Source organism: Chrysoperla carnea, chromosome 3 (genome assembly GCF_905475395.1).
Source record: "Chrysoperla carnea chromosome 3, inChrCarn1.1, whole genome shotgun sequence".
Taxonomy (NCBI): Eukaryota; Metazoa; Arthropoda; class Insecta; order Neuroptera; family Chrysopidae; genus Chrysoperla; species Chrysoperla carnea.
Window position 1 is genome coordinate 68,655,540 of NC_058339.1, and position 19,177 is coordinate 68,674,716.

General features: G+C 29.2%; 1 protein-coding gene and 1 non-coding gene across 2 annotated transcripts in view; both read right to left on the minus strand.

The window, feature by feature from the left end:
• Positions 1-19,177, minus strand: part of LOC123294767 (protein rhomboid) — a 253,857-nt gene that overhangs the window by 220,728 nt on the left and 13,952 nt on the right. The gene's annotated exons all lie outside the window — the stretch shown is intronic.
• Positions 15,838-15,910, minus strand: Trnav-uac. Its single transcript has one exon. It is a non-coding gene; the product is annotated as a tRNA-Val (tRNA).

The following is a 19,177-nucleotide window of genomic DNA, read 5'->3' on the forward strand; positions in this document are numbered from 1 at the left end:
CATCTTATCTTAATTTAGTTGAAAAAGGAAAAAGTGACATTGGGGTCTAATAAACCATTCACACTAATTTATTTATTAAATTCTGTATCATTTGCTTTTATTTTATTTTTTGTATGTTTGGAAACTAGTCTAAAAAGGTGATTTTTTTTAGGATTTTGTACCCTAAATTGGTCCTGGTTATTCTATACCAAAAAAAAATTTTTTTTAATAATTTCTAATTTGTATTTGAGTGTAGAAATTTGATTTAAAGCTTTGTGTATGTTAAAATAGGTTGAACAGCTGTGTCGTGTTTTAAAGTGACTCGAAAAGCCCATTAACGTCTTTTTAACGTTCGATTAACCTCTTTTTAACGTTCTATTAACCTCTATTCAACGTTCAAGTACCTTATTCTGAAATATAAGAGCGTTAATTCTCCTTAAACTTTATTATTATTTTTGAACAATTCGAAAATCGCAGCAAATAAGATAAAAAGGTGACCAACAAATTAATCCCTATATATTATTAATGTGAAAGTAAACATGTTTGTTTGTTTGTTTGTCACGCTTTCACGCTAAAACGAGCGAATGGTTTTTAATGAAACTGTACAGTAATATATCTCATACATCAGAATAACACATGAGCTACAATTTATAAAGATATATTTTAAAAAAAATTAAATAATTAAATTTAATCTGACATTTACTATTTTAAATTTTTACAGAAATCTTTAATTTATGGTTCAACATGATGATTATAATGGAGCAGATGTATGATCATCATTTTGAACCATAAATTAAAGAATTCTGTAAAAATTTAAAATTGAAAATGTCAAACAAATCATAGCCAACTATTCTGATATACTCAATGAATTATGACTACTTTACATTTAAAAAAAATTGAAAACTGTGTATATCAAGAGAGGGTGGAGGTTATAAAGATATAGTATACAATAAAATCTGTTATTATTGATGGATATGTCTATCACTTCATGGTAAAATCTACCATTTTATCGTATCTGGGAAATTATGACTACTTGGAACCCTTGCCTGAGTGACCCCACTCAACACTTTTTATTGATTTTTTTTCTTCAATTTAGAAACGAATTATATATAGAGTTGCTATTCGTTTTTAAAAACATAAGCAAAATATAGATACGGTTTAGGTATAAAATTGACTTAAAATATCACCGTGAATTAAGACATTAAGATAACGATTTTAAATAAAAGGTTATATTGTTAGTTTGATGAATATTCGATAATTAACTGATTTTTATTGCCTTTTGAGAACTGTCGGTATAGGCATGTGAAAGAATCAAATCTGGTTGATAATATAAATGAATCAATATTAATAATTCTCTCTTCAATTTATTAAATTTATAGCAAAAAGTGTCAAATTTAGTTTCGATGGTATGACAAATGAAATTAATATATACTCTATTTAGAGTTATACTAGCTGCATCCCGCGGTGTTACCCGCGATTTTGAGAGTTTTTATCGTTACTGTGTAAACTAATCAAACCTTCTTGTGAAAAATGCTCAAAAAATCAATTTCACGAACCTTTAAAAAACCTTTTAAAAAACATGGCCGCTGTATGCTTTCCCATAGAAACGTGCATTTTCCCGGGGTAAAAATTGTCATTATCTGACCCCTAAACTACCACTACCTATGCAAAAAATTATATTGATCCTTTGTTCTATGCAAATTTAATACAAATCTATCCAACGAGGTCCATATACTTTCCAAATTTTGCGTGAAAGAGTAACAAACACCCATCCATCCATCCAAACTTTCATGATTATAATATATAACAGATATCAAATATTTATGGAAAATTTTCAAAAGTAAGTTGCTTAAATTTAAAAAAAAAAAAAAACATTTCCGTCTAAGGACTTTTCTTCAACCTCTTTGAAGAATTAGAAAATGCAATTTTAGAGGAAAATGCAATTAAATGGATGTATTTTGTTTGAAATTTCATAAACTTTTGTTTATTCTAGCTATTTTGTTTAGTTTTTTTCCTTTCATTTGCAGAGACTGAGCTGTTCCGTTGTGGAAATGCCTGATACCGAATTTTTTTCATTACCCACAAAAATGAACAAGAAAACTTGTTATCAACAAAAACAGACTTGGTAAAAAATTTATAAGTTAAAGTTAAAATGATTTAAAAGCATTAAACGTTCATATTTTTCTTACTTCTGAAGATTTTGGAGACCAATCTCACTTTTCTGTTCGTGTAGCGAGAATTATTGACCTAAATTATAAACATATTACTTTAAAAACACAAATACCGTTCCTAATATCATTCATTCTTGCTCCGTGTTGTCGGATTATCTAAGTCTTAAGGACTTTACCTAATTTTCGACTTGCTACAGAACACTCCAAAAATATATAACGATTTTCTGACAAACAAACATATAAATCTATCATATAACAGGGATTACTAGTGGAATTTTTTCGCGAATTTCACAGGTGCATTTTAAATCAAAGAAATAAAAACATTTGTTCCTCTACTTTTTGATAATAAACCCAAAAAATAAATGTCAAACCACATCTAACCCGTATACTATAATTTGAAATAAAAAATTTCTAAATTAAGGGATTAGTCTTTAAGTTTAGTATAGTTTTGTTGTGAGATATACAGCATTATAATCTTAAAATAGGTTTAGAGAGAAGCCGATTTTCTACATGAATGATTCAAATATTATGTCCTCAATAATATTTTTATAAAAATTGTTTATTCTAACAAAATATAATAATAATAATAATATTATTGTCATTTTTTCTCGATTTTCAATAAATAGATACATACAAAAGTTGTTAGTATATAGTACATTGTGTTTGTTTAGAAGACATGTATATTGTTATTATTTATTATTCGGCATTTTTATTTGTAAATTCTTTTCAAAAATTTGTGCATATTTTGGTCAAACAAATGGCATATGTACTTGACAGGATGATCCAGAACTCCAAAACAAAGAGAGTATTTGATCTTATATCTAACGAATTCGGTCCCATACCGAATTCGTTAGATATAAGACCAAATACTATCATAACAATTCTAAAATTATATTATAAATGTATTCCTAGGAAGTGATAAGTGAATGAAACAGCTAAACTTTTAAAATCAGGCTCTTAGAGTGTGTTACAATTTTAGTTTTCGGTTAGAAGATAACGGTGTTAGAAATTCTTGCAAATGTCTAAGCTTCAACTTGTTACTTGTATTTCCAGTCAAATAGGATGAATGCAACTAAGAAATGGCGTTATAGAAATTTTTTCAAATACTTTGAAAGTACTTCAAATTTTATGATGATAGTCGATAACTCATTACCTACTTTAAAAATACCACTTACAATTCAGGATACTGAAAATATTTCGAAAATTATGCGCTGTCTTTCGACTAAGTGATAGCAGCTCAAAATAATTGAGGTTTAATAGATCTCAGAAACTTTTTTATTAGCAACATTACAAGAAAAAAAAATTAGCTTTATTTTCATTAACGCATTAAATATATTTCTATTAACGCAAGCATAATTATTAATTCTGCCTTGAAAAAAATTTCAAAATGTTGAATGTTAATTAAACGCAAAATAAGCTTCTATTTGAGGTAATTAATTCAAAGTCTTTTGAAGGTTTTTTTGAATGATCAATGCCTTAAATTACAAATTAGCTAAAAGTTTCGACGCTTCCATTTACAGTAGTTTTTCTGTTCAAGACACAAATTTTTTTTCTCATAGCATATCTTCAATTTCAATTATAGTCTCTGGAAGATATAACTTTTATAGACCTAATTTTTAACTGATCTATAGAATTTCAATGAAATAAATTCAAAATTTAATCACTACGGCAGTTTCCTCATGTCGGTTTTCTGTCCGTGCAGTGAGAATTCAAAGCCTGGAGTGATAAAAACAATTTAGTCAACATGCCTATTTAAGATGTCAAATTCTATTCTATTTTTCGAAAAAGACAATTCTTGGATATAACTATCCTAGGATACAACCATCTTTAATAACGTCGCACTAATCGCAATTCCTATCTTACAATATATTGTACTGTGACACACAGTACAGAAGCCTAAATATGATTATAGGGTTTTTGACTAATAAAGGGATTGATTTTGGACAATGAAACATATATTACTTACTGTATGCACATACAGCAAATAGATTCATTCAAATGGAAAATTGTAATGGGCTTAAATATTTACAACATTATGGGACATTTTGTAAGTAGATAAAAGAAGTTTAATATCCGTGTACCCAAAAAATTTCTGTGATCATTAACCTAATTTTATTTGCTAATAAAAAGTAAAAAAATATTTTTACACACATATTAATTATAAACGGTCATATTTATTAAGTAAAATGGACCTATTCAAATACTATACAAAAGTTAAGGGTATATACCAAACACGCCTATAAAATACACCTTAATGGGCTTGTTTATTATTCTTTGAGTACTTAATGTTTGAAAAATTATAATAAAATGAAACGAAATGAATATACGTTGAGTATATTTGATTAATTAATAGTTTTATCTTCATGAATATTAAATAATCATCTCAAATCTAAGTAGAAATCACAAAAAGTGTTGATGACTGGCTTGGTATACCAGCAGTCAAATTTTTTGCTTAAAATTGTAAGACATCTAGGTTACCTAGGAAACTAAAAATTTTTCAGTTGATTCAGGTTGCCAGGAATTTTGAGAAAATGGAAAAATAACTGTCAATTGTCCAAATTTTATGTTTTATCATTTAAAAAAATTTAGTTGTGAAAGTTTTCAGAAGTTAAAGATAACAGAGATAATTTAAAGTAAGTACTTTAATATCCTAATCAAACCAAACGTAATGTACTCACATATTGGGTTGACGACAAAATCAGAAATATGTCTTTTTTAAACTGATACTACGATTATTTCATACAGTAAAAACTAAAAGTAGCTATAAAATTAAATTCTTTAAAAAATCAAACAAGTATTTGTCTTCTAAAATTAAAACCTTAAATTTTCAGTAAATAAAAAAGTAAGCGCTACTGTACCAAAGTACGAAAAGAATTTTATTTCGATATTTTTGGTAGGCAACAAAAAGTTTCTTCTGCTCCACAAAAATACATTCACTCATTGTGGTTTGCTATTATTAAATTTGCATAATCAAAATTTTTTGAATATAATTTGTAAACCTTACTAAAAATGAAACAACTACAGTTAGAATCCATAATACCAAATAATAAGTAGGTACTTAATTAATAAAAAAATTAATATTTACGGGCTGTTAAATAAAATAATTGGTTGATACACCAAGTTGAGTTTATGTTGCGGAAACAAACAATAAAATTGATCAAAATATCAATAATTTTTAATAAATTAGGTATTATTTCAACATATTCTAATTATTACGTACAATCATTTCCTGAACAACATTCATATCTTTAAAAAAAAAATACAGGTGTAGGTACCAGTAACTAAGTAGTTATTCTATTTTGTTTTTAATAAAACCAGACGCATATAAATTAGTAATTCTCAAATTTTGAAGATAAACATTGTTTGAAATAATGAGCAAATCTGTTCGAAGAGTGTTTGCTCACTTAAAACAGGCAGGCAGTTTTAAAACGAGCATCGTTTTGTGCGTAGTCATGGTAGGGGCAATAAAATCGATGCCAGCGCTTCTAGTGAAAAATTTTGGCGATAAAAGAGGCTATTATGACTAATTTGCAGTTCTTCACATGTTAATGTTATAGTAAATGTCAAATTAAAATTATTGAAAAAAACCAATTAATTAAACTTAATGCATTAAAAATTGTGAAAATAAGAAATCAAATTGCACAAATATTATTTTTCAAATGTAAATTAAATAATTATTTATTTAAATTTGTGAGAAAATAATATTTAATTTCCAATGTAAGTTATAAATGCAATCCATACAATTATATATGCACCCATACAATTCTATAACAAAAGTAGTGTATCGTTACCATGGAAACGCCTCCAATAAAACTCACGCACGGTGCGAAGAAAAAAAATTACCGGATAAAAGAAAACGCGTAGCGTAGTCTGTTGATTTTCTTATAACAAGTAAAAAATTCTCGAATCTCAATACTTAATTCAACGTTATAGTTAGTTACTATTAGACACATGGAATCAACGTTATAGTTACTAGAGAGTATTTTTAATTATTTGTTTCATAGTCAGGTAAATTCGACAGTTTAATTTATTTGAAATTTATTAATTTTAATTTATAATTATGGAAAAACTGGATGACAAACTATCAGAAATATCTTTCAGTACCTATTATAGTTTGGATAATTAGATTATTTTCATCATAAACTGATATTCTAGTTTATCACCTTTAACTTTGAGAAGGCAGGTGGCAACCCTACCTGTGCTACAAGAGTTGACGGTTAAGGTACGACACATTTTGGTGCCTTTTTAAAATATTTTTCTGGGCAGGAAGAAATTTTCTCAATTTACACACAGATAACAAAAATTGGTTCACACGCAAAAGGTTTAAGAAAAAAGAAAAATGAATTTCCCATCATTGTCGAAATATATTAATTTAAAATTTGGAAGATTTAATTCATTATATTAATCTATGAATATTGTGAAAAAAAATCGGATAACCATTAAATTGAAGATCATAGGTTGTGCGAGTGGGGTGAAGTCTAAGCATAATTCGTCAACATGCCTATTTCTAGAAGTGGATTACTCATTGACACCCAAATTAATTAAAAGGGATGTATTATGAAAGCATATTTTTTATTCCAAAAAAATTGTAGATGGATAATTTTTCGATTAAGGTAGTACGAGCGCCAGGCAAGTTTAGATTTGGCGGATGAAATTATTTGAACCTTATTTTCAACTTTGATAATGAATTTTGTTATAACTTCATGAATGTAGGCGAAAAATAAAAATAAAATTTTTCAATATTTGATTTGGTTTTTGAAAGATTGAAAGCTAAATAATTAAAAAAAATTTTCAATTTTCGATATTTTACAACACTATTCCAGACTATCGAAAAATTTTATTCTTATTTTTCGTCTTAATTTGTCAAGTTATAACATAATCCACCATCAAAATCAGTGGCAGATTTACCGGGAAGCAAAGGAAGCAATTGCTTGGGGCCCCGCTTGGACAGGGGCCCCAAAAAATGGAAAATTTTGAAAACACATTCGAAAATTTGAAAAAAAAAAATAAATAACACATGAAAAAAAGAAAAAATCCATCCAAAATTCCATCCAAACTTGACTTTGATGATGTCATTCATCAATTTGCGACTGAGAAAAGTAGAAAAAAGTTGTAATTTAGATAGTAAATGATAAGTTAACTGTAAAATATATTGATTATGCAAAATTAACTAGTTATTCATTATTTTGAAATATCGGGGGGAGGGGGGGGTATTTTACAATGAGGGCCCCAAAAACCTGAGGTTGCTTGGGGTCCCGTCAGAGATAAATCCGGCACTGATCAAAATTGAATACATATATATTTTTTAATTTGCGTCTTCACTATCACTTATCAAACACTTGATTTGCAATTAAAAATTTAATTTTTTTTAAGTCTAGGCTGCTTTATAGATCAAAAGAAAAAAAGAACCAAAACCTAATCAGGTACGAATTTATAATTTATATTCCAATAATAAAACATAAAAGTTATAGTAGTTAAGTATATATAGCTTAAAATAAGTAGCAAATAAAACAAGCCAATCTTAACTTTCGTTAAGTCAAGTCTACTGTACCAATAAATAACTTGTTCTTGTTCATCATTAACACGTACCTACGTAGTACTGTAGTAGTGTAGTATGCAATATATGTATAGTCAAAGTAATAATATATAGAATTGTTAAATAGATATAAATATGAATATATTTTTATATTATAGGTATGGTTTGTTACCTAACGTTAACTTATATACAACAAGGTAACAACAAACTGTAGCTACCCACTGAGTTTGTTTCATTTGTGCCGACCACTAATCATATATAAAATATATTATATTATATGAACAGTGTTATATAATACCATTTTTACAGAAAAATACTTTATTATACCATGTATATATGAAATATACATAGTATATTAAGTTTAGTCCCAAGTTTGTAACGCTTAAAAATAATGATGCTAGGAAAAAAATTTTGTCATAGGTGCTCATAAAATCACCTAATTAGTCCATTTCCGGTTGTCCGTCCGTCCGTCCGTCTGTGAACACGATAACTCAAAAACGAAAAAAGATATCGAGTTAAAATTTTTACAGCGTACTCAGGTCGTAAAAAGTGAGGTCAAGTTCGTAAATGAGCATCATAGGTCAATTGGGTCTTGGGTCCTACGGACCCATCTTGTAAACCGTTAGAGATAGAACAAAAGTTTAAATGTAAAAAAATGTTCCTTGTCAAAAATTAAACAACTTTTGTTTGAAACATTTTTTCGTAAACATCACTCTTTACCCGTGAGAGCGCCAATTAGGCGGAAATTTTATAATATGTACTATACTTGATTATCAGTTATGTATGTGTAATGTGATAAAGAAATCAACACTGACTATGCGTGGTATTTCAACAATTAACTCAGTCGATTGTTTGTTTTCACTTGTTACTGTTTATTTTTAAGATTTTTGAGGTCATGAAATATCAATTTTCATAGAAAACACGAATTACAGCTAAACTATTCTACTTTTAACGGATTAATACGTTGTCATCTAACAACCACTAACACTAGGAACAGTTTTATATAATACTGTTTTTATAAAAAGTACTCACTTTCTAACATTTTCATAGAATACGCCAACTACAACTAAAGTACACTGTTTTTTACGGATTAAATATGAAATTGGAAAGGATGAGAATCTTTGAAACAGAAATTATCATCGCATCTTACAAGTTCACTCGTTCCCTATTTGTAGTAGAAATGGGCAGAATGAAAAAACAAGATATTGTGAACACTTTAAACTGGTAACTAACATATTTTTTTTCAGATTTCGCTGATACAAATCAGTAGAATGCAAGAAATAAACTACCATCTATATGATTTTGAAATATCCGATGAATCTACTTGTAGAGCACATGTGGATAAGAATTTTCATTAATTTTATCATACAAGTAAATAAAAGTGACAAGGCAAGGCTAATATTACAAAAATTACGGCAGAAAAGTTATAGGTAGTCTTCGTCACTGTATTTATGCTGGTTCATTTCGCTCCAATAAAACACAGTTTTCATATATCTTCAGAAGATGGATTATATTCGAGGAGGACCTTCAAAAAAAGGTGTCCGGAGGTGAGCACCATTCTCTGGTTTAGATTATCAGGAAAAAAATTCAGAAAATTTCTTTAGTCGATAGATGAATACAGGTATTAATCGAAGTAATAGTCAAAATTATGATTTTTGACAAAATGGGGGCTTTCAAAAAAAATCCTTCGATTAATACTTGAGGAAAATATCTAAGAAGATTGTGTAAAAATTTCAAACCACTCGGTCGAGCCGTTTCGAAGAAATCTTTCTCACCAACTTTAGAAAGAGCTGTTTCGAGAAAAGCGCGTTTAAAGTCTCAAAAGATGTTTACACTCAGTTAAAAAAATTTTTTTGACGCGTTTGTCTTCGTGAAAATTTTTTGGATCCACTAGAAATGTTCGGACAATGTACTTAAATATATGGATATAACACCCTCCCAAGGAATCTTGTCTTAATGGGCTACCATGACTCTGACAGAATGCATCAGTTGCTGCTGTAAGAGTTGATGTATAATAGGATTGCCTCACAAAAAGAAATGGAAAAACTCAGCTAGTATAAAAGAAAGCACGATAGCGAATTTCCATAGTGACTCAAAATGGTTTGTAGCTTGTTGAATATGATTCACCATCTTTTCATCCAGTCACCTTACTAGTTCTTTAGTAGTTTTAATTTTATAAATACTTCAGAAACGGTTGGAAAATCTACTAAAATAATAGCGAAAGTATCATAGATTTCAAAAGTGACGCAAATAAAAATGTAGTACTCGAACGCGTCTTTTACATTTCAATTACGTGCTAACGTGACGCCTTCAAGTACAAATCAGTTACCTAGCTAGTGGCGTTCTTTGTATCTCTAGTCTAAATATACTTTCATCAAAATCATTTTCTTGATTTTATTCTATATTGGATATGTACACACGGTATAAAAACTTGATTTAAATCAATTGTTATCCTCGATTTGTTAAATAAATAAATGAATTTGATATCTTAGATAAATAAATATTTATTTAATGAAATACCAATCATTGTTCACCTCCTACTCTACTACTACTAAATAAATTCCATACTAAATAACACAATTCACAAAAGTACTATATGATCATATAATATAAATATAGTAAAAGTAAAGTATAATAGTTAAGTCATGACAGATTGAAAGGAGTCTCTTCTCATCGTAAAGACAGATTACAGATCGTAGGTGGCATTTTGTACACAACAGTGTTGTAGACATTAGTTTTGTGTAAAATATATATAAATACCACACACATTAAATATACAAGCTTTTTATCAATAATATATTTCATTTTGAATTAAAGCTTGTTGAAAAATTAACCCTTAATTAAGGTTGATAATCTTAGTAGCTTAGTTGGTTAAGGCGTAACCAATCCAACGGCGGGTTCGATTCCCACCGTCACAACAAAAATTAATTTAATTAATAGTTGTGCTGGGCTGGTAAAGTGCATGGTATATGCATGAAGGAGGTGCTTTAGTCTCTCAAAATAATTGAGGAGCTGGTAAATGAAATTATAAGCGGAAAATGTGGTAAAACACATATATAGTACATCACAGTATTATATTATATTCTAACCTAACCTAACCTATGGTTGGTCACCAACAAATTTAAACATCAATTTCATCATACTAATGCACGAAATACCATTTAAATTCGGAAGCTTTATGCCTACTCCTGTCAGCTCTTTATTTCATTGAGAAAACCTTGTTACAAAATAACCGAGCGAAAATTCCTCAGGACTGGTTCAAAATACATTTTTTGCGATTTTAATAATTCTTCTTATAATTCAGTAATCGCTTGATCCTACTTTTGTCAATTCCTGGACCACATGTACAAACTATTATTCCATCATATGATTTTAACATACCTCTTCCAGCTTTTCATTTCCCCGGCAAAGTTTTTCTGCTAATTTAATCAGTGAAAGTATTTCTAACCTTGCCAATGTATTCGCTGCCACATATTTCTCTACAAAAACTTTTGTAGTTGGAAAATCAACAGTCTATTTTTTCCGATTACCGATGAGCTGATTGATGAATACAAATATGTACAAAAATATTTAGTGAAGCAGTTTGTATTTGGGTATTGTCTGCAATACCCAATAGTTTGCACATTTTGACTTCCAAATGTAATTTTCAGATATTTTTGACCGAATATTTAACATTGAACATCGTACATACATGATAATTGTACATTTATAGGTAACATATTTATGAACAAAAATATTTTGTATATATTGAACAATAGGTGGAAAATATGTCATTCGTTTTGGCATCAAAATGTTTTCAGAAAATATTTTGCATTGTCGACACTCGACACTTCTTCTCAATCAGTCAGAGTTTTTAAGACTTGCTTGCTCTGTCTCTATTATGGCTTTCTTTTTATATCATACACCATACAAAGTCTAAAGGTAGTTTAATATATTACACACATATGAATATATATTTAGGTACTTTGTCGGTTAAATTAATAATAATAGGGAAGGAACGTAGGGGCTCGTTAGGAGATATATTTTGGGTAGTTAGTAGTCGTGACTTTTTGTTAATTTTTATGTTTATTTTTCACATTTTTTTTATTTTGTTTAGGTAATTTTTTCATTTGATATTAATGTTCCGTACCAATAAGTCGTGTCACTCTGAGTACATAATCGCGCTAACCTAAGTTCAACGAAGGACCTAAAGATTATGAGTAAGAGTACCTACTTATCATCACAACTCTAAGTACTCCACTGGCCTTGGCTTTACAATCCTTGATTATTTGCATGAGAGAGTCTCATACATCAGAACAATTGATTTTGATCTCACAGAAACATTTCTTAATCTGAATTGAGTATCAAACATTGGCATGTGGAGGTTATTTTGTTATCCTTGGCTGCTAGTTATAAATGCTTTAAAACACCGTCTATTTGTTAGAAACGAAAAGACCGTGCGAGATGAATTTTTTAAGTAAAAATTATGGACTCTTTTTTTTTGAGTATTTCTGAGTATAAGAGCTTAATGGTGGTTTAGCAAGATTTTAGAATTATAATTCTTTTCTTATTGAAATTGAATAAGGAGGAAGTATGTCTGGCCCTTGAGAATTAATTTTAAAGCACGTAAGGGCTTAGAAATATAAGAGGTCTATTTTTGTTAAATCTTCGAATTTTTCTAAGCACTTTGCAAATTTTAAAATCGCATCTCGTTAAGTTAAATATTTCTTGAGAAATTTAATTTTGTAACTAAGAAATTTTCGACGTTTTTTTCGCTGTTTTCAACCGCTGTAATTGTTGTTAATATTGGATATAGGTATAGACAACAAAATTGCCAATTAAAGCTGACATTTTACCTTTTCGATTCTCGTCAAGCATATTGCAATTGGACAAAAACCTGAGTGACCTTGCGGCCTGCCCAAAGTCAACAACATTTTTTTCAGACATTTAATGCAGATTGAAATTGTTCAAATACTATTAAGCCGAATGAAACGTTCCAAAGCTGATTTTGTTCGTAGAGTTCTCAGCTACAAAATAGAGGAGTCAATATTATTATAAAAAATTATTTGCAAATAAATAAATTCAATTAAAACTAGCGTTTTTTAAAATGCACCATTTACGAGTTATATGGCTTACAAGGAAACAAAAAAAAAATTCCAGCCGAATTCGCTTAAACTCCAGTCCCCAGGTTTTGGAAAAGTGGACTCTGTAGGTCCATTAAGTGAGTCCCCCCCCCCCCCCGGAGATTAAAAAAAATGTAACCGAAGATTCGTAACTCTATGGGCCTACTGTTTTCCTTCGTTTTCTAGACTTTTTTCATTTTCGTCGGGGTTTTATAAAAAATTGTATGATAAAAATATTATTTTTTTCTATGTGCTATACTGTATTCATATAAATTTTGTTTCACCACTTAACAGTTTCTAGTTTTTATAATAATATAATTTTTTTTTCTCTCTACAAGTTAACAAATTTATTTTTTTCTTCAATAATATGGACATATATAAATTATTTAGATCTTTATTTGAAATGTTGATTCAAATAATATGAAGGCGGCACTTTTATTATTATTATTATTATTATTATTACATTTTATAAAGATTTCTAGTTTTCTTTTATTTTTTGGGTGGTCATTTGGTCAATGGTGACTGGTGAGTGCTAGGGAATTTTCGATGATGAATTAAACTAAAATGTGTGATTAATTCAAATCATTATTTCCGATTTCTTTTCTAGTTCTTGTTTGTGTTAAAAAGGCCCCGCATGACCTTATTTCTTCATATGTATGAGCATTAAACTTTTGAATCAAAGAGGCGACATAAAAGTCCCAAATTCAAAGATTTATGTCTGTATTTTTGTAGTAAATGTATATGAGTCAGTTTATTTTTGGAAATTTAATATAAAATAAATTATGATGGGATTAAGTATAATAATTGACACCTTCAAATGAGATACCAAATTAGGCTAATCACAATAAAATTATACATCTGTTTCAAGGAAACGGCCTAAATAAACATCGCTGAATTATTTACTAAAACATATACCTATATTCACACTAATGCAATTTCGTGAACTGTTTTGATTGTTTGGACAATCAAAAATTCTTGTTAATCTTTTGATGATCAGGTATTTTTGAATTATTATTTAATAAAACTATAATTTATAATTCTGGCTAGTATTTATGACGAAACGTTGTTTTGAAAAGTGACATGTAATGAACCCCTTAAGAAAATATGTAATTTATAGCCAAACTATTCGAGATATGTATAACGTCGAAATACTTCTTTATAGAAGCTTTAACCTTTAATACTTGAAGTTTGATATTTTTATTCGTCAAAATTTTGGTTTCATAACGTATTAAAAAATTAGGATATGTTGCAATTTTGGCATGCTAAATTCTTTAGATTGGCACAAATTTTTAGAACTATTCAATACTTCTCAAAAGGAATTGTTTTACTGACCTTGTAAAAATAAGTGGGTAAAATGATCCCATTGCATTTTTTACCAAACAGTTCATACAGAATATTAGTTCTTCTTTTTACGTTTGCATCAACGATTGGTAAGAAAACAAAAATTACTGGAAAAATAATCTAAATCAACACATTTAAGACCCGTCACATGATGGATTATTTTACCTATTATAATTTTACATATAAAATAGGGATCATTTTACCTGTAACGGCATATTTTAATATCGTCATAAAAACTGACCTTAAAATTTACTGTACGCCTATCAAAATGTGGTATAATATAATTAAAAGTCAACAGAAGCCAAGAGTTAAAGAACCAACCGGTGAAAGCTAACAGAAAAAAAATTAGCATAACGTTGAAATTTGTCTTAACCTTGATCAAAAGCAGTAAAATTAACATTTTTGCTACGAAACACCAAATAGCTTTTACATCGCCATAGCTCTTTGTTCAACGATTATTTTGATCACGTTGAATCCATCCATCAATAAATATAGTAGATGGCTCTTAAATGATTCACTTCAAACAATCATCATCATTATACCTCGAGGGTTACTCTGAGGAAAATACAAAAATTCTAACCAAAATGGCTAATTTTGAAATATTATTAAATAATGTTCTTCCTGTATATCGTAGCTCTAAAAAAGCTCTTACTTAAGTTTGTCTAGGATTTATCGACGAAACTTATGGACGATGAAAACAGAAGGCTATTTTTATTTATTAAAATCAGCTTCACATAATTTAAAAAATATAAACGACAGTCGTAGATATTAGCTTAAAGAATAACAAAAAATTTAACGTAAATCAATGCTTTTCAAGCTAAAAACCATCAAAAATTATTTCTATTTTAAGGATGTAAATTTTTAAGTTTAGATAATTTTAAAATCAATGTAATAAAACCAAAATTTTGACGAATAAAACTAGCAAACTTCAAACGGTAACTAAAAGGCAATACAGTAGACAGGTAGGTAATATTCGCTGTCCACGAACGACACACTTAAGCTATTGAGCCCATTGTGATACCATATATGTGTTTTACCACCTTTCCGCTGATAATTTCATTTATCAGCTCCTCAATTGTTTCCAAAGGCTGAAAGCACCTCCTTCATGCATATACCATGCACTACACAAGCACATCACAACTACAGTGCAACCTCGATATAACAAATCTGAAGGGAACCAGTAAATATTCGTTATATCAAGTAATTCATTAAACTGAGGTTTATAATATTGAGGTTAAGTTGGTCTAAAATTCGTTATAAAGAGGAAAAAAGCGTCGGAACCTCTCGCGACATGAATTACATACTATGGAGCATACTAACTGTCATATATTGGTGGGACTTTATACGTTATATAAAGGTTTTGAATTGACGAATTTCGTTATTTAGAGGTATTTAAATTTTTTATTATAGTTGAAAATTCTTTATAAAGAGACTGTTCGCAAAAAATATTCGAAATGTAGAGGTATATTTTATATTGACTCTTATGGACAATTCAAGGGGATTGCGAAAAATTTGTTAAATCGAGGAATTCGTTATATTGAGGTTCGTTATATTAAGGTTGCACTGTATTAATTAAATTAATTTTGTTGTGACGGCGGGAATCGTACCCGCTACCCTAGGCATACCGCGAACGGACTTGGTTACGCCTTAACCAACTGAGCTACAAGGATTAACAAAGGTAATATAGTAAAATAAAATAAAAATTTTATGGTTCCATCCAGGATCGAACTGGAGACCTTCTGCGTGTAAAGCAGACGTGATAACCGCTACACTATGGAACCTGTGCTACATACATAAATTTTTTTAAATTTAGTTGTAAGAACGGATAGCAAAAGTGAAAGTAAAAATATTTTCAATTTAACAAAAAGAACTACCTGTTAGATTTGCCTTAAGGAAGTTGGTGTAGAAGAGAGATAATCATGTTCTTACTTATATGCTTAACACAACTACAATGAACAAATTTCAACTTTAATAATTTTACATGTAAATTATTTCCTAAACTCAACTCAAAATTCACATTGGGTTTAAAAATAATCGATTTAATGGTGGAGGTAAAGGGAATTTTTAATTTACGTACTTTAGTAAAGGAAGGAAATTCTGAAAATTGTACGTTCTAATACCACTTATTTGCCTCCGTTTGGAAAAGAAAATTTACCAAAAATCTTTTAAAATTGTTCTTTTGAAACTTTATTTCGCAATTTTTCTTCAACTACTTCATTTGGCAGAGGAAAAATTTAATGTTTAATTTTCTAAAATTTTGTATTTATTTTATAAACAGAAATTTTTCCACTTTTTGAGCAATACTTTTTGCTTCCACAAAACAAACTAGAGTATTTAGAAAAACATTTACAAATGCAGTATGTCCGAGGAAACATATCAGATTTCTTTAGCCTCGAAAATTGCTCGTTATCTGGCTTATATGCAAATAAATTAACTACTGTAGTCAGTTCAAGCTTAAACTTCATCATTTATTTAAAAAAACAAATAAATAAAACACACCCGGTGGGAGTTTAAAAAACTCACCCAACTGACCCAACACCAATTCATAATATTAAGTCATCAAATAAAAAATAAATAAAAAATTATCCTGACGTTAAATTTTTTTAGATATATAGAAAGAAGAACACACAAAAACAAAAACCAAAGTTATTAATATATTTTTATCATATATCTGACAAATTGTTAAAAACAATTCATTTATTTTTCATTTTTATGATCTATAAAATAAAAAATAAATAAATAAATAAATATAAATAAAATAAAATAAAAAATAAAAAATCTTGAGCAGCAGCCGGGCTCCATCACTAAGCTCATATCCCCCCCCCTTCCATTTAATTGTTTTCAATTTTCTTTTCATATTTTTGAACAAATGAAATATTTGTATAAAAAATGGAAATGGTGGTTGCATGGTTAATCGCCAATACCAGTTGTGTATTAAGTAGGAAAAGCAATACATTTGCGGTCGACCTTCCAAAGGTTTCTTTCTTGTTACTAACTCATCTACATACAGGGCTGACCCAAAAGTATGGAAACACCCAGTTAATTTGGTCTTGATATCTCCGTGCCTCTATTGGTCAGAATTGTCCCTAGAGTTTTCCGCCGTAGAGTTTTCTATAAAATAAGATCTTTGATCTTGGTCTAAGTCATATTTGGACATAAAATATCCTGTTCTTTCAATCCGCAATAAAAAATAGGGTTTCCCATTTAAAAAATCGATTTTTGGATCACTGTTTTAAAGGTTATGTCAAGGTCAAATCCAAGGTCACCATTGGATTCCCCGTCGGAAAATATGTCGGATATGGTGGTTATGCAGGGGCTATCATTGCAAAAATGGCTTTGACTATAGAACGATCTTGAAAATCATGGCCGAGGTCATGGTCAAGATCATATTTTTACGTAAAATTTTACGCTTTTTTCAAATCTGAAATAAATGTGGGGTTTCCATTTGAAAAATCGATTTTTGGTTCGCTGTAGCTTTGAGGTTATGTTCAAATTCAAATCCAAGGCCCCCATTGTATTTTCCGTCAATAAATGCGTCGGATATGATATTTTTCATTTTTTTTTTTCAAGCTGAATCTGCGAGATCTCCTAGAATTTCCTCACTTTTGGGACACCATGTATATTTCTTCAACTATATCTAGCTCAATTTATTATATAAGTGCAAAAACATTAATAACGTCGAAAAAAAAGCAATTTTTCCCCTGAAATCTATTCCAAAATGCTAAGATGAACCCTCTTTTATAATATTGATACGCCTAATATCGTGCCTAGAAAAAAATAACAGCTCTTTTTAATTGGAATTGTTACCAAAACCCCATAATGGATGTATTACCCATTCCTACTCCTCCCGGTTATCCTTCGATACCGTGCATAAGTCTATATCTTCTGAAAAAATATGAACATTAAAAAGAAGTCTCTAAACACACAGAGAAAAAAAGAGACTATTAAATTGAAAAATTCCTTAATTAAAATATCTTTATGTCAAATATTTATTTTATCATTTTTAATGGTCCCCACACAAATGTAATGGTTAAACTTATCTATATAAATTTTTTCTTTAGTTCTGGTCAACCCAAAAATCCCACCTACAAAATAACATAATATATATAAAGGTATTTTAGCGCCTAATTAGAAATGACATTTTGTTATCGGTACAGATAATTGATTGGTTTGTATATTATATACCATAGTCGATACCTATATAATATGTATTTATTTGGTCGGTATAATGTCACTGATATACACACTCAACAAGACACCAGATAATGTATTGGTCGTCGGCATACAATCATTCAATATTGAGATGAAAGTCTAGTCAATTGAATAAATATCAAAGTCTATAGACTAAAAAAAATGAAGCGTACACTTTTTATACCATGTATATATGAAATATACATAGTATATTAAGTTTAGTCCCAAGTTTGTAACGCTTAAAAATAATGATGCTAGGAAAAAAAATTTTGTCAAAGGTGTTCATAAAATCACCTAATTAGTCCATTTCCGGTTGTCCGTCCGTCTGTGGACACGATAACTCAAAAAGGAAAAAAGATATCGAGCTGAAATTTTTACAGCGTACTCAGGACGTAAAAAGTGAGGTCCAGTTCGTAAATGAGCATCATAGGTCAATTGGGTCTTGGGTCCGTAAGACGCATCTTGTAAACCGTTAGAGATAGAATAAAATTTTAAATGTAAAAAATGTTCCTTATCAAAAATTAAACAACTTTTGTTTGAAACATTCTTTCGTAAACATCACTGTTTACCCGTGAGGGCGCCAAGTAGGCGGAAATTTTATAATATTTACTATACTTGATTGTCAGTTATGTATGTGTCACATGTTTGTATGTGTTATGTGATAAAGAATTCAACACTGACTATGTATGGTATTTCAACAATTAACTCAGTCAATTGTTTGCTTTCACTTGTTTAAATTACTGGCAACAAGTCGAAAATTATTCTCGAGTAGTCCCTAGCTATGCATTTTAAACAATAAGTTTTGAAGATTTGTGGTATCTTACTACTTGTTGACTTATGTACAATTTAATTGTGTA